Source organism: Dermacentor andersoni, chromosome 2, assembly GCF_023375885.2.
Source record: "Dermacentor andersoni chromosome 2, qqDerAnde1_hic_scaffold, whole genome shotgun sequence".
Lineage (NCBI taxonomy): Eukaryota > Metazoa > Arthropoda > Arachnida > Ixodida > Ixodidae > Dermacentor > Dermacentor andersoni.
In genome coordinates, this window is record NC_092815.1 from 240,000,006 (window position 1) to 240,016,457 (window position 16,452).

Sequence of the window (16,452 nt, forward strand, 5' to 3'; positions counted from 1 at the left end):
GAAACATTATGGGTATAAAGTTCTCAAACTTTTGATGCGAAAGGTGCATTGACATTTCCAAAGTCGGGCTTTAGATTTTAAATTCCAGAACATTGTGGATTTAATGTTATAAACATTTGACACCAAAGCTGCATTGACACTTCGAAAGTTGTACATCAGACCATACAACGAGACAGGCCAAATCAACACACTATCAGACAATTTGACTAAAGTGTACTACTCTAAAGTTGACGAAGCACACAGCAAAGTCTGATGAGACAAAGCGTTGTGGTGGTTCATTTGTGCCGTCATGTCACAAAAAAGAATATAAACATTTTTTTTCACCTGCGCCAAAGCATCGATGTGAAGACACTAAAACCAGCCAAGGTAACTATGTTCTTCTTTATTTTTCTACTTTGACTCTTATTCGCGAGGACACATTGAGCCTCTTCAATTTCCTTGTTCTGGCTACCTGCGTGCTGCCAGAGCCAGCCAGAGCGCATGCGTTTTTCTCGTGCTGCCCCGACTACCACGCGGCGCACTTCAGTGCGCGTTCGTTTTTATCTAGCTGAGCAGATTTTTGCATTGGCAGAGTTTTGGACGCTTTCTAGCTGGCGGGCGGGAAAAGGAAACAATGGTCCCTCGCCGCCATCACTGTGGGGATTCGACGGATTGCAACATGGTCGCTTGAGCGCAACCTCTCCGGAAAGTCTTGTCTCACTGGTGTAGGATACCAAGCAGTATGCTTATGGTTCTCTGTGGACCAAGCATCTCATGTTTTCTTCGATATTCCTTCAGTAGGCGCCCAAAGCAGCCATCCTATTTTGGCCAACATGCTCTCCTTCGCGTTTTTTCATTTCGGTGCCCCCACCCCACGAAAGAAAAAAGAGATGTTGCGGCGCAGCAAATTGTCGCATGGTGAATGTTTGATTTTATCACTTCTTTTGGGGAAAGTAATGGGCCCCGGGACACTTCAGTTTCCGGATACCCTTATAATATTATTGCAATAGCAACACTCCAGGCGCGTTCCTGCCGTTGCCGTCGCCCTCATGTTCTGTGTAAAGTCCAAGGGCAATAACATCGTGACTGCGTGCCGCATGCTGTATGTACGACTGAAAGTGTAGGGGCGGTGGGAGGTGGCATGGGTAAGCCAACGATGGTGGCTCAGTTTTGTGTGCACACAGGAGAAAAACGGGGAGGAAGCACACCGCCTTCTGTCGCGCACGATTATCAGAGGGAGTGGAAGGAGGTAGGGCGGGCCTTAGGATTTTGTAATCTGTGAACCTGTGATTTTGCAACATGTTTATTTACCTTGTTTGACGCATTATATACAGTGACTTTTTCTTAGATACCTGGATTTATTGGAGACATATACGTATATTAAATTTTCTTGTTGCGAGGTTTTGTGTATACGTGCAGTGAACTTTGTTTCCAGTGACACTCTCTTGCCCTTTATCAAGCTGTATCTTCGCATTTCTAATGTACGAGGCCGAGTAAAATGAAAGTGAGCCAACCCACCTCGCGCAATAATGGTTCGGTTCATTATCTGTGAGGCATGCGCATAGCATACAGGCATCTCATTTACAAAAGTGACACGCACGTGTGAGGATCAAGGTTCTTTAATGCTCTCATACACTGGGTTGAACATGGTTGTGGGGCATAATGAACGCTCCAAAAGTTGAACAGTGTGGTGTCGTTTCTTACAGGTGAAGGTGTTTAACAAAAAGAAATTAGCAACCGTATGGCTGCCTCTTATGCTGAACATTGCATTTCATTGGCCACTGTGAAGCATTGGAGCAAATGGTTCAAAGAAGGACGTGAAAGTTGCAAAGACAATCCAAGACCGGGCCAAAGTCACTGTGCAATCACCCCCAACACAATTGCAAAGTTTGATGAGCTGACTAGACAAGAATGGATGACAAGCATCTATAAACTGGCAGAGCGCGTGAACATCAGTCACGGTTTGGTTCACACCATAATTCATTAACATCTCGGTTATCGGCTATCGTGTGCGCAATGAATGCCCAAGATTTTGAACCACCACCAGAAGTCAAAGAGGTTCGGCACTGCCTTGGCTCATCTGATCCAGTATCACAATGCGGATGACGACTTCTTGCTGTGATCAGGGACGAATCACAGTGCCATTACTACGAGCCTGAAACACGACGGCAAAGCTTACAGTGGAAACATTCAAATTCATCACCCCCAAAGAAAGCAAAGGCCATCATTTAAGCTGGAAAGGTGTTGACTTTTTTCAATCGTCAAGGGCCATTACTGATCGAAGTTGCTAAACCTGGAGAGACTATCAATTGTTTCCGGTATTGTGAAAATGCCAGATCAGCTGTGTGTCACCATCAAGAACAAACAAAGCAGAAAATTGACGAATGTGGTCATCTTGCTCCACGACACCACCCGTCCCGTCGCTGATGTGGTTAACACAAAACTGGCAAAGATTAAGTGGGAAACGCTGCAACATCCACCATAAAGCCCAGACCTGTCGCCTTGGGACTTCCGCATTATGGGGCAATTGAAAAAATAGCTTAAGGTGACCTGATTCGTGTTGGACAATGACGTGAAAGCATCAGTTACATACTTTTTGAAGCAGCCACCCAAGGAGTTTTATGAGGTGGGAATCACGCGACTCGTTAGTCAGTGGGACAAATATCTAAATGCTCATGAAGACTACTTTTAAATAACGTATCCCATTTGTCATGTATTCAAGTTGGCTCACTTTCATTTGCCTCGCCCTTGCATATTGTCATGTGGTGGCGACGTTGAATACAGTAGCAATACTGTGAAAGACAAAACTAACTTTTATTGGGCAAACCTGTGCCCACAAAAACAGGCTACACTTATAGCACAACGATAGCGGCGAACACAGTCGGCGACTGCGAAAATCTGATCAGCGGGTCAAGCGCGTCCGCTTTTATACATCAGTCGTCGAATGTTACAGAGTAATCGCTGGGACCCGCGTGCCTTCTACAAAGTTCTACATTATTCGCGTCGCGCACACATGCGATCAGATTCTTCAGCCAAATATAAATGCGAGTTCAGTGTTGAAATTAATAATTGAAAAGACTGAACTAAGTCAGCACTGCTCTCTAGAGTCCCATTAAAAACAGGCACTCTCTTCTCAAACCTGCTCATTAAAAACTGTTCTCCAAGCTGATGACCCTTCGCGATGCCTCCTGCACAGGTAACAACCCACTGGATACCATGACCCACCATTATGGAAACATTTGCCCAAACTCTCCTTGCCTGTGGCCACTGCCTACGGCTATCAAAGCTGCTCTCAAATGTATATTGCCCCTACTCACTCTAAGTGTACCATTTGAACAAGCACTACCTGCAATCCAGTATTTCAGATTTAGTGTGCACAATTCAACAGAACAAGACAATTTCATATCTCGAACTGTGTAATGCCAGACACACGAAGTTATAACATGGTGCTTAAAACACTCACAACCTTCAGTGCCTGCTGTCTGATAACGATGCCCTGGTAAGGTAAAATGTGCTCAGGGCCGTGGCTTCTGTCTCGGACAGCCAGCTGAGGCTTCCAGAGACAGACGTCAGGCAGAAAAGTGAACAGCGGCTAGGGCTCACTGGCAACCCGAAGAGGTTGCATGACCAGGTTGGACGCAAGGTGACCGGTAGCAAATAATCGCAAATTGTTGTATTGGTCAAAGAGAGACTATTTTGTGTCAGTCGCTTACTAGTCAATTTTTCAGTCATGTGACGGTAGTCTCAAACTTACTGAACCAAATCAGTGGTGCAGAAACAACAGAACATGCTGACACTTTATGTGGCGATAGTGGTGCAAGCATGAACAGCATCAATCACGAGACATTTCTGTGTGGTATTGGTGTTAGGGTTGGCGTCTGACACCACGTGGCGAAAGGAATTTCATCCGACCATCTTCGTCGAAATGAGGCGCGACTTCTCCGGCGATGGTTGGCATCCCACACATCGTGCACAAAACTTTCTCTCACCGAACCTTTTACCAGGCCTCGTCGAAATGAAGCGTGACTTTCTAATTCGCCATGACAGTTTCGAGTGTGCCTGTCTGCCGGAAGACCCGCAGTGTACATCCTCTTATGTGTGTGTGTGTGCGAGTTTAGAGAGGCCCTTTCCTCGAATTGGACCTAGAAGAGAACTTCCACGAACCCGCAAAGCGCAGAAGAGGCGGACAGGCGTCTACAATTCCGGGAGGCAGGACGACTTCTTCCTTTCAGCAGGCTCGGTATAACCAGAGGAGGAGGGGCCCTCTTTCCGTGCCGGTCACGTGACCAACGAAAACAAGATCTCGCCCACGATTGTAGAGAGCCTATTTAAGGGGCTCTGAAATGTGCTTTTACTCACTTCATGCTCTTCTCATTTTCTTTCATCTACCTTTGAATAAACCGTGCAAGTTTCGCACTAGAAAATCGTCTCGCCCTTGCTCGGTCGCCATGGTCTACCAGATACCTGCAGACCGCCAACAATGCCACGCTACCCAATAAGTAACGTCGGTCGAGCTTCGATAGGCAGGCGCCGCTACTTCTTGGCAGCTGTACAATACGCTACCCTGGAGTACGCAACAATGGGCAGGTAGTGATGATGAATGTAGTGTTTTGTGGCACAAGGGCCAAGCATGACCAAAGAGTGCCAGGCCAGTGTTAAAGAGTTCGAAGCGAAGCGATGAATTACAAGCAGTGGATGTGACAGTGTTGCAAAGGGGCTTAAAATACAGTCGCTACAAAGTGCACAAAACGTATACGTAATAAAATTATGGCAATAACTAATGAAGTATGCTATGGCAACATCTAAAAACTTCAGGCCTTTGGGCTATGTGAGTAACGTCACATCCAGTAGGTAGATGGCCACATCGCTCGCTTCCACCACTGCGCTTAGTGTCTTTTTTAGGATGGTTTAGTCCCCCTCTATCGACCATTGTATTCAGTGTGAGTGTGACCGCTATACAAGCCTAAAAAAAGATAGGCATGCGCCCATTTATAAAGAAACGCAGAACCTGCTGTGAAAGAGCTAGGGCCCTGGTCAGCTGCAGTGCCCTTTTTAAAGTCAACGAAGTACTCTAGGTGAGTGAATAACTGGCGATACAAAACATGGGGCAACTTCTGCAGTGCAGTTGTTGGGCCAGCTTCTGCTTCATCGGCGCGCGCCACGTGAATTCGTGATGATGGAGGCAACACCAGCAGCTCCTCACCTTCATGAAAAATGTATAATAGTACCCACTGCAGCTTTCTAAGATTGTTGCTCCTACGGGGCCGTTCATTATGTGCTAAAAATTCCAGAATGAAGCGAAACTTAAAGTCCTCAACAAAAAGACAAATTTCGGTTTATTGGTCAAAGGCATTCAAAGGCACCATAAATAAATAAAAACACAATACATGTATTAAAATACAGACAGTGAAAAAACTAATAAAGCATCAAGGTAACAAAATTGAACTGCCAGGTAGCAACCACAGACTTGTAGAACGAACATACCCTAAATATCAAGACATAAAAAAACTCTTCTCATGAACACACTTAAGATTTGGAGCACACCACATATAGGGCAAGAACAGGTCACTGCAACAAACATCTTCAAGGTAATGAAGCAACTCGCAGCTGTCGGCAATGCAAGCCATCCTCTGTGTGTACGTGATTCGTCAGGTGGTAAAGCAATTATGGTTCGCAGTCAAAAAATACACAAAACTTCGAGCAATATACAGATTAAGCACAAAAAATATTTGTTGAAAATTATTGCAAGCAACTAGAATTAGGAACTTGGTTCCTTTTGAAAATATGGCACTGCGAAAGAAAATCAAAGCAATAAACACTCCACATACAAACATGGACATGCACAGTGAAATACAAGCAACACACTGACTGGCGATGTATTAAACTGTAATTGTAAAATTATCCATAAAACACAAGAACCACAGCAAATTTACCAGGCAGAAGTGCAGAAAAGAACAGAAAGCCATGAAAATAACCTCACTTTTAAACAGGAGAGGTAGCTTCCTTTTTTTAATTCCGCATTATGCAATGACTGAAAGAAGGTTGTTTTTCCTTTTGCACATGTTATTTGAAGAATGTTTGCTAGTATTTCCTGGACCCTGCGGTGCGCTTTAATTATTGCGGTTCTGCTTCTGCACGCTTTGCATAAGTTGCCCACTTGACATATCTGCGTGGCGTTTATTTTTCAGAAATAGCAGCAACGTACTGTACCCTACCTTTAGCTTATCGAGCTTCCCCCGTAACCGCTGTCTTATAGTAGTAGGGTTTCTTTGCTATCTCACGTCACCTTCTCCCTCCTCCCTTGTATGGCAACTGCCTCTTCTCCTCCCTCCCCTCTAGAGTTCTATCTATGTCCCCTCTGGACTGGTATATTAGTAGAAAGGGAAGCGTTGCAGTTTCTGCAATGCTTCTAAAGGGAGTCACGGATAATTACAGCTGTCAAGCGGCTAATGTGGCGAGAGTCGGGGAGCTCCAGAGAGCGTTGGGCACATTTGAAGCGGTGGGATGAAAACGAGTTTCTCCTGTTGCCTTTCCTCTCCGACTCATGCCTGTCATCTATATACAGGCTCTGATCCCCCCCCCCCCACCCCCGACGCTGTGTGCGAGGCGACGGCGGCAGCAGCAGCAGTGGGAAAGTCAAAGGAAGAGGCAAAGAAAGCTTCCCTTTAAAAGCGGTTGTTCACCAAGAAACAGTGAGATGGAGAGGGACACAATAGTGGTATGTTAGAGGAAAATCTTTCTCTTTCGGCTTCCTGACACTCCAGGAGGACGTGGAGGACAGGGAGTCTCACATCTACAACAGGTTATAGGTTCCTCAGCAGTTAATAGAAAATTATCAGGAAAAGAAAGCCAGTTTGAAAAATGATAAACTGCGCATAAACGATAAACTATTTATCCGGAGTGACGCCCAAAACATGGGAATAAATATTCAGAACCGTCAAGCTACTTCTAATGAAAACTGACTTAACGCAACAAGTCGCAAAACGAGAATCCTCAATATAGGTGCACGCAGTATTGTTAATAAAAGTGACCAACTAGAGGCAATTATCTTAGGAAACACCCCTCACGTAGTTGTGATAACTGAAACGTGGTTACACGAAGATAACGACAATGCAGTCATTTCCCCCTTCTTATCAGGCTTATCACAGAGACAGGCGTACGACAGGAGGTGGAGTGGCCATCAGGATCAAAGAAAATATTCCAGTTGTACTCTTGCGTCAGGCAAAAAATATTGAATTCATCACTTTAAAGCTTACATGCTTGGATATGTCAGTGTTGCTGTTTGACTTCTACCGCCCTCCTGATTCACCACTGCAGTTCATGCATGACTTGCACAAACACATGGTAACGTTTCCTCATGACAAAATGCTTGTTGTTGGGGATCTTAACCTCCCAGAAATAGAGTAGGAGCATGGTTTCTTTGATCCTAAATTAAATTAATACGTCAGCTACTTAAGTGATATTGTACAGTGTCACAACTTGCAACAAATTTTTAATCAACCGACACGCATTCAATGCACTTCAGCGACTGTACTTGACCTGGTCTTCATCAGTCAAACCATTGGTAAATTTTCTGTCTGTTGAGCCTGGTATCTCTGATCATTACATGCTGTACTTTTCTTTTCCACTCAATTCATGTAACAAAAATCGATGCAAGAAGGTTACTGTCAAAGACTTCTCGCACACCAGGGACGAGAGTGTGTTGGGTTACCTTAACTTTCGTCTCAGCAAATTTCGTCGTGACAATGTCATTGACCTTTGGAACAAGTTTAGAAACATATGCATGCATTGCCTTGATGATTTCATTCCTAATAAAACAAAAAGAACAGCAAAGAAAACTTCCTGGATAATGTGACAAGCCTTACATATTAAAAGAAAAATTAAGCGCTTAAGATGACAAGGTGCCTCTCATAATACTATTTGAACCATTCAAATTAAATTAAACCAGTTAATAAGAAATGCAAAATAAAAGTATCTTCTGCACACTGCCAAATTTCATGCGCAATGCAGTGGAAACTTTTGGCATTTTTTAAGGAGAAATCTAGGCCAATTGATCAAATTATGCATGAAGGGTGCCTGGTCATTGATAAGAACTGCATTGCAGAGCACTTCAAGTATTTTCACAATGTTTTTTCTAGTTCTTGTGATCGTCCATTTTTAAATCTTATGCCATATATTGTACTGCCCGATATAGTTTCGCAACCGGCCGTACTTTCCATGCAGCTTAATATGAAAACTAAATCCTCGCCTGGACCGGATTGCATACCGAATGTTTTCTTGCACAGATATGCTGAAAAATTACCCGCTTTTTAGTTATTTTTCATGCTTCATTGTCTTCTGCCCTCCTTCCTAGCAACTGGTTAAAGGCACGTGTCATACCTGTACCAAAGAAGGGTGATGCTGCACTTATAACAAATTATCGTCCGACATGACTAATGTCCTCTTGCTGCAGACTACTAGAACATATTATAGCTACAGAGATCAACTAATTCCTTACTGATAGAAATCTTCTAACTGCCAGCATGGATTTTATAAAGGTTTTTATATGTTAGCCAATTAACTACCATCGTTCACAGCTTTGCAAAGGTTCTTGACAAGTTTGGGCAAATTGATGTGATTTCCTTGGATTTCAGGAGAGCATTTGATCTTGTTTCACACTCACAGCTTATCAAAAAACTAACTGATTAGCCTGCCAACATACCTAATTAACTGAATAACTGCGTACCTAACTAACCGTAAGCAGTTTGTTGAAATTGACAATAACTTTTCAGATGAGCTTCCTGTAACTTCAGGTATGCCACAGGGCAGCATTTTAGGACCATTATTATTTCCAATTATATTAATGACATAATGACAGAGAGAAAAGCTATGTTAGCCCACCAGGGCCTTTCAAGGCCCTGTGATGCGGGGTTTGTCGTTTCTGTCGCGCTCCTGAAAGCGTGCCAAAATGGACAGCCTCCCGCCACGTCACATCAACATAGGATGGACTGAATGAATTGTGAGTCATGGAAAAACGTCTGCATGCTTCCTGAAAAGAGCTCTTCAATTTGACCTTTAGTTTGATGACTTCTTTCTCTTTTTTCCATGATGCACATGTTCGGGAATAAGCAGGGTTATCTTCGTCACAGTTGACACAATGGGTAGCAGAAGTGCAGATATGAGAAGTGTGATCTGAGGCACATTTTGCACAAGTATAGCGCCCACGGCAGCTTGAAGACCCGTGCCCAAACCACTGACAAGTGAAGCATCGACACGGATTTGAGATGTACAGTCGTACGCGTATCTTAAAGTATCCAGTTTCAATGTATTCAGGCAGGCTATAATATCCTGTTCCAAAGGTGATAAGTGCTTGGTTGAGATTTCCTTGTTGTCACGCCTTCGTTTAATTTTTTTTACATTTACAATGTTCTAATCTTTCCACCCTTCGAGCAGTTCAATTTCAGTCAGTTCAAGCAAGTCATTTTCTGAAATGACACTGCGGACAGTATTCATGGACCTATGTGGGCTTGCAGAAATGGGAATGTCCCAGAATGTAGCAAGGTTTGTCACTTTGGTGTTTTGAAGCTTGTTACAAACCTCCAGCAGGAGGTCGCCACTTGCCATCTTCGTTACTTTATAGTCAGGGCCTATGGCATCTGTCAGGCATTTCGATACTATGAAACGGAATATCATTTGAACAGAGTTCGCTCCATGCTCACTATGTATCCCGTGATACCTGGCAAATGTTTCTTTCTGTTGTATAAAGAACTCGAAAGTTTCTTCAGTGAGCCCCCTCTTAGGGAGCGATCAGGGAGTACAGGAAAATTGCTAGCCATAATAATGCCATATATGCAGCAGGCATGCCAGCTGCCCACTACAGAGCCCAACTAGGGGACGCAAGTAGACTAGAAATATTCAGTTTTGATCACACCAGCGGTACATGCTCACTATAACCCAATATGAATAATACCCCTATCACACAGGCACCCGCAAACTCCATTTACCTCCATCTTTATGTCAAGGGTGTGGCGCTCTGTCTCGCATGGTCTCTCTTTGCGCCAAGGAAGTTAAATGGCGATTTTGGCAAAGGGAGTTCGGCAATGACCATTACAGCTGGACGAAGTACTGTGGTTCCCAGATAGCTACAGCTGCAAAGAAAACCACGCTAATAAAATCGCCGTAACTGGCTCACTTACAAATTTTAGCATTATTATTTTTTTGCCTTGGTTTATATGCTACGTAATCGGAGTTCTTAATTTGTTTTTAAGGACACAGCGTCTATACCCTCTACGCCAATGCTTCGCCATGCCACATGGGGAAATGTCAATCCACCATTTCATTTGTTTATCCACTTCGTCATTCATCTAGAAACGGTTGAGCTCACCGCAAACACATGCACATGCACGATTATACAGAATCGTAACTCAAAGTGCACCGGTTGAACAATGTGACCCCCACTGCCCACGTACGAAAGCAAGAGCGCAGTGTGGCCAGCATCGCTTTCAACTTCGCTATGCTTGGAAAACAAAAGTCTTGCAGTAGCATACAGCAAACTTTCTCGCTGTGATTTTATTAGATTACATACTGCATTAAAATAAAGTACCTTTAACGGCGACTGTATATGTGAGCAGTTGCACATGGAAGTAAGCGCATCAACACCGTTTCTGTCCCATGCAGCACCCGTCGAAAGCTCGCGTTGTGCCGTGTAACACAGGCACAACTCCGCTGCCATAAATCTCTATTAGGGAGTTTCATGTAAATGGAGTTCGCGGGTGCCTGTGTGACAGGGGTATAACTTGGATTAGTTATGTCCCACAAGGTTAACCCTCGCTGACTGGAAAATCAAAGTGATACAAAAATGAGTAGAGAACACAAAAGAGAAAAAGTGAGAGGGAGAGACGAAGATCAAAGAGAAAAACAGGAAAAGGCAACAACCGATTTTCGCCGGGTGGGTCAACCTAGAGGTGCTGTCTACGTGAAGTGGAGGCCAAAGAGGCATGTTGCCTCTGCCAAGGGGCCATAGAGGTCCAAACACCTGGCATTGGCTCAACCCCCAGGATCCTCTTTTACTTGGACACAGCTAAGCCGCGCATGGTTAGACATGGGAAAGTCCAACTCTCGTGTGCTTGGGTCTGCAGTGTCGCAACACACCTAACGCCTGCTGTCGCCGATGTCCCTGCGGGGGTTGGGTAGGTAGTGCTTGCTGCTGTGAACATCGGTCATCGCAACCAAATCTTCGTCCCCAGTATTGGTCAGCCATGCAACCTCTCCGAGTAGTCAGCATGAATGAACCCGCACTCTGCCATGCCCCAGGCATCAACTGCCGCTGCCAAGCAGCACAGCTCCACAGGCAGGCCCGCCTGTGCACATGCATGTGCACATGCTCTGGAGCACCCGACGGTGCGTGCTCCCGGGAACGTTTGATACCAACAAGTACTTTGGAGTTGGCCCTTGACTTTCCACAGCACAATTACTTACTGCCTCCTCATTACAACACTACCTTACTACAAAAATTGGTTCAGAAGCAGAGGAAGAAAGCAAACTTTAATCAAAAACAACCTTCCGTGCAAACACCCACCTCATGCCACCAAGAGGGAGCTTTAAAAACACCAGACATGGCTGAAGTCTTAAAAAAACTATGGGGTTTTATGTGCCAAAACCACTTTCTGATTATGAGGCCGTAGTGAAGGACTCCAAAAATTTCGACCACCTGGCGTTCTTAACATGCACCTAAATCGAAGTACACGGGTGTTTTTGCATTTCGCCCCCATCTATATGCGGCCGCGGCGGCCGGGATTTGATCCCACGACCTCGTGTTCAGCAGCCCAACACCATAGCCACTGAGGAACCACGGCGGGTCAGGCTGAAGTCTCCACAAAATTACACCAGTCTAATGTTGTAGACATTTCAAAAACATTAAACAGGGAAGAAATAGCCGTGCTTAGCAAGGGACTAAACTTTTGTCCCACGAATAACACACTAAATAAATTTGAGCTTCACAAGGACCTTTCAGAATTTTGCCGACGAATACACATTAGGCATTTTTTCACAGACAATGCACGAGAAACCGGGACAACACCACCTAAAGTCCAATCCATTTGGACTCCTGAACCAGAAGAAGCCATAGAACTCTACCTATACCTTAAAACTGTCACTCAAGAAATAAGTGAATCCAAGAAAGCTAAGCAACCTAAAAGTGAACTGTGTCAGAGTCGTATCATCTCAAATCTTAGTTGCCGGAACAACAGTCTTTAAGGAAGCAGATAAGGGTGGAAGTAAAGTTATTTGGCCAGTAGATAAGTACAAGCACAAGGCTTGCAGGGAGCTAAACATCCCTGAACATAACTGTAAGCTAGACAACAATCTGACATTACCATACACGCGGACAATTACCAACAGGCTAAAATTGCTTTTTGCTGATGAATTGATGACACCGTCAGAATTCAAGCTTTCTGACCCAAGCAACAACACTGTAGGACGTTTCTACCTCCTTCTGAAAATTCAGGAAATTCTACCCACTGAACTTTACATTGCTAATACCCCAGAGCGTACGATAGTATCAAATAACACCCCGACAGAAAGCCTCTCCACATTTCTTAACTACTTCCTTGGGAATTTTCCCAAACCACTTCCATCATTTGTACAAGATATCCCCCATCTACTGACGATTATCGAGGACGTTAATACTCAAGGCACACACCGCAAAACGTAATTCCTGTAACACTAGACACACATTCCAATCCCTGAGAGTTTATCTTTGATAAAAGAAACACTGTCCAAACACATGCACAACACTCTATTGAAGTATACTTGTCTCTTCTTGAATTAATTCTAACATATAACTACTTCGGATTTGAGGACAATTACCATTTACAAATACATGGGACAAGTATGGGTACACCTTTTGAACCAACCTAAACAAACATATTTATGGGGATTCTAGAAACAGATTTCCTATCTCGCTGCACAGACAAGCACCGCGCATACCTATGATACAAAGACAACACATTTATAATATGGGGACATGGTCAGGACAGTCGAGATGAACTTGTAACATTCCTAAATTCTTTTTACCCAACAATAAAATTCACACCGAAATCAACTGAGCACATACACTTTCTGGACAACAATATATATTGACAATGGCACACTAAAGACAATGCTCTATAGGAAGCCTTGCGACACGGTATCCAGAATATACAAGCCACCATCTCAGACATCTCTAAAGGTCGAGCCATATGACTATGTCACATTTGCATTGAAAGCTGAGACTACACAGACAGACTCGATCACCATAAGGAAACCCTATCAAACAGGAACCACCTGAACACTGCCCTTCATAAAGCCTACACTGATGAAACCAAACCTGATTGAGCCCAGGTCCTCAAGTCCCGCCTTAAGATCACAAGGCCAACAATGCCTTTTGTTACAACTGCATTCTCAAATGCACTCCAAAACGTTAACATCCTCAGTAAATACTACTCAATTCTTACTAGCAACCAGAAGCTTAATAAGATCTTTCCTGACCCGCCCAGTCTAGCCTACAGACAACACTAATTTCAAGTACCTTCTTGTACATGCCAAACTAAGGACAAAGATGAAGCTAACGTCCGGTCCCTGTGGCCGCCCGATGTGCTCTACATGCAAACATATTCAATCTACTACTACAGTAAAAAAGAACAGTGTTGAATTACCTTCACAGGGTAACTTCGAGTTTCACCTGCATGTCAAGCAACACAGTCTATTGTCTAGAAAGTGCCACTGGTAACAAACAATACAAAGGTGAGAATGGACAACAAATTCATACAAGACTCAATGGCCATCGCACAGATACAAAACACAATTTGCCTAAAGCAGTAGCCAGCAACTTCAATGAACGTGGCCATATATTTGATAAAGCAAGGCTTTATATACTACAAACTAATTTCCATTCACCCTGTGAGAGGAAATACGTGGAATCATGCCTCATACACAAGTTTAGATGCCTACACCCGACAGGAATCAATGTGGCACATGGCAACATAGAATCACTAAAAGCTGCAACTTAAACCTGAAATTCTCATATCACTAACAATGGCACAAAACACGTTATGCCACCTGTTAACTTTGATTCTTAATCTCAACTATTCCTCCATATTTAGTTCTTCCGTGCCTTTCACCTACCACTCAATTGAATATTCTCTTCAACACTTTTATGCATACATCCAGGCACGTACCCAGGATCTTTTTTCGGGGGGGGGGGGCCCACCACCTCCATCATCATCATCATCATCATCATCATCATCATCATCATCCTGTTTTATGTGCGCTGCAGGACGAAGGCCTCTCCCTGCGATCTCCAATTACCCATGTCCTGCGCCAACTGATTCCAACTAGCGCCCGCGAATTTCCTAATTTCATCGCTCCACCTAGTGGTTTGTCGTCCTCGATTGCGTCTCCCTTCTCTTGGAACCCATTCTGTAACCCTAATTGTCCAACGGTTATCTAACCGGCGCATTGCATGACCTGCCCAACTACATTTCTTCCTCTTGATTTCAATTTGAATATCGTCTATACCAGTTCGCTCTCTGATCCAAAGCGCTATCTTTCTCTCTCTTAACGTTGTGCCTAGCAATCTTCGTTCGATCGCTCCTTGCGCTGTCCTTAACTTGCTCTCAAGTCTCTGCCCCATATGTCAGCACTGGCAAAATGCACTGATTGCACACGTTACTTTTCAATAATAATGGTAAGTTTCCAGTCAGGAGCTGGCAATGTCTGCCGTATGCGATCCAACCTATTTTTATTCTTCTGTGAATTTCCTTCTCATGATCAGGGTTCCCTGTGATTGATTGACCTAGGTAAACGTACTCCTTCACAGTCTCTAGTGGCCGACTGGCGATCCTGATCTCTTGTTCCTTTGCCCGGCTATTTATCATTATCTTCATCTTCTGCATAATAATATTCAACCCCACTCTTACACTCTCTCTGTTAAGGTCTCCAATCATTTGTTGTAACCCGTCTGCATTGTTGTTGAATAGAACAATGTCATCGGCAAACCGAAGGTTGCTGAGATATTTGCAGTCTATCTTTATTCCTAAGCCTTCCCAGTTTAATAGCTTGAATTCTTCTAAGCACGCAGTGAATAGCTTTGGAGAAATTGTTTCCCTGTCTGACTACTTTCTCTATAGGTATCTCCCCTGCTTTTCTTGTATAGAATTGAGGTAGCTGTAGACCCTCTGTAGATATTCTTCCGCGAAGGACGAGTCAGTAAGACGAGAAACTATTTACAGATTATATTTACAACAACGGTTGCAGCGCTGACCGGTTAGATTCACAGCGCGAGCCCAGTTCGTTCTTCTTCCTCTTTTCTGGAGTGATGGCGCCTACGCGCATCGTTCAAACAAACAAATACCCCACGCATGTAGCAATACTTTCCAAGCTTTTTACGTAAGCGTTCTGTACTCCTTGATTACGTAGTGCCTCTATGACTGCTGGTATCTCTACTGAATCAAATGCATTTTCGTAAACTATATAAGCCACATAGAGAGGCTTATTGTACTCTGCAGATTTCGCGATAACCTGATCGATGACATGGATGTGATCCATTGTAAAGTGTCTCTTCCTGAAGCCACCCTGTTCCCTTGGTTGATAAAATCCAGTGTTGCCATTATTCTATTGGATATTATTTTGGTAAATATTTTATATAATAGTGGGAGCAAGATAATGGTCCTATCATTTTTCAATTCTTAAACGTCTCCATTTTTGTGGATTAGTATGTCTGCATTCTTCCAGTTTTCTGGGACCCTTGCAGTCAATAGACACTTCGTATAAAGAGCCGCCAGTTTTCCAAGCATTATGTCTCCTCCATCTTTGATTAAATCGACTGTTATTTCACCTTTTCCCCTTGCTCTTCATCGTTTCATGTCTTGCAGGGCCCTTCTGACTTCATGGCTAGTTATAGGAGAGTTTCTGGATCATGTTCATTACTGTTTCTAAGTGAGGTATCGTGACTCCTCTGGGTACTGTATACAGGTCAGCTTAGAATTTTTCCGCTGCTTATACTATATCTTCGAGATTGCTGATGATATTATCCTTCTTATCTTTTAGTGCATACATCATGGTTTATCCTATGCCAGGTTTCTTTTTTACTGATTTCAGGCTGCGTTCATTTTTTACGGCTTCTTCAGTCTTTCTCTTGTTATAGTTTCGAATATCAGTTATTTTCGCCTTGTTGATCAGTTTTGACAGTTCCGCGAGTTGCGTAACGCTGTGCGGCCGCCAGTCCCATACAACCGCGTAGAGCGCAAGACTCTGCGACTCTAGACGTACTGCGCTCACCGCGATAGGTTAGAAAAACACCCACATAAGCACAGCAAAGAAGTGGCTACGTGAGGCGGTTCGACCGATAACTGTGGAAGCGTCATTCAAAACAAGTAATTGTTTTCCCCTTCTGGCGGCCTTTTCTCTACTTCCTTTTTAAATAAAAAATGTTGATGCATAAATATTCTCATAAAC

At 43.7% G+C, this 16,452-nt stretch overlaps 1 protein-coding gene across 1 annotated transcript in view; it reads right to left on the bottom strand.

Moving 5' to 3' along the window:
• Positions 1 to 16,452, bottom strand: part of LOC126539897 (uncharacterized) — a 145,595-nt gene that overhangs the window by 113,255 nt on the left and 15,888 nt on the right. The window lies entirely within an intron of this gene.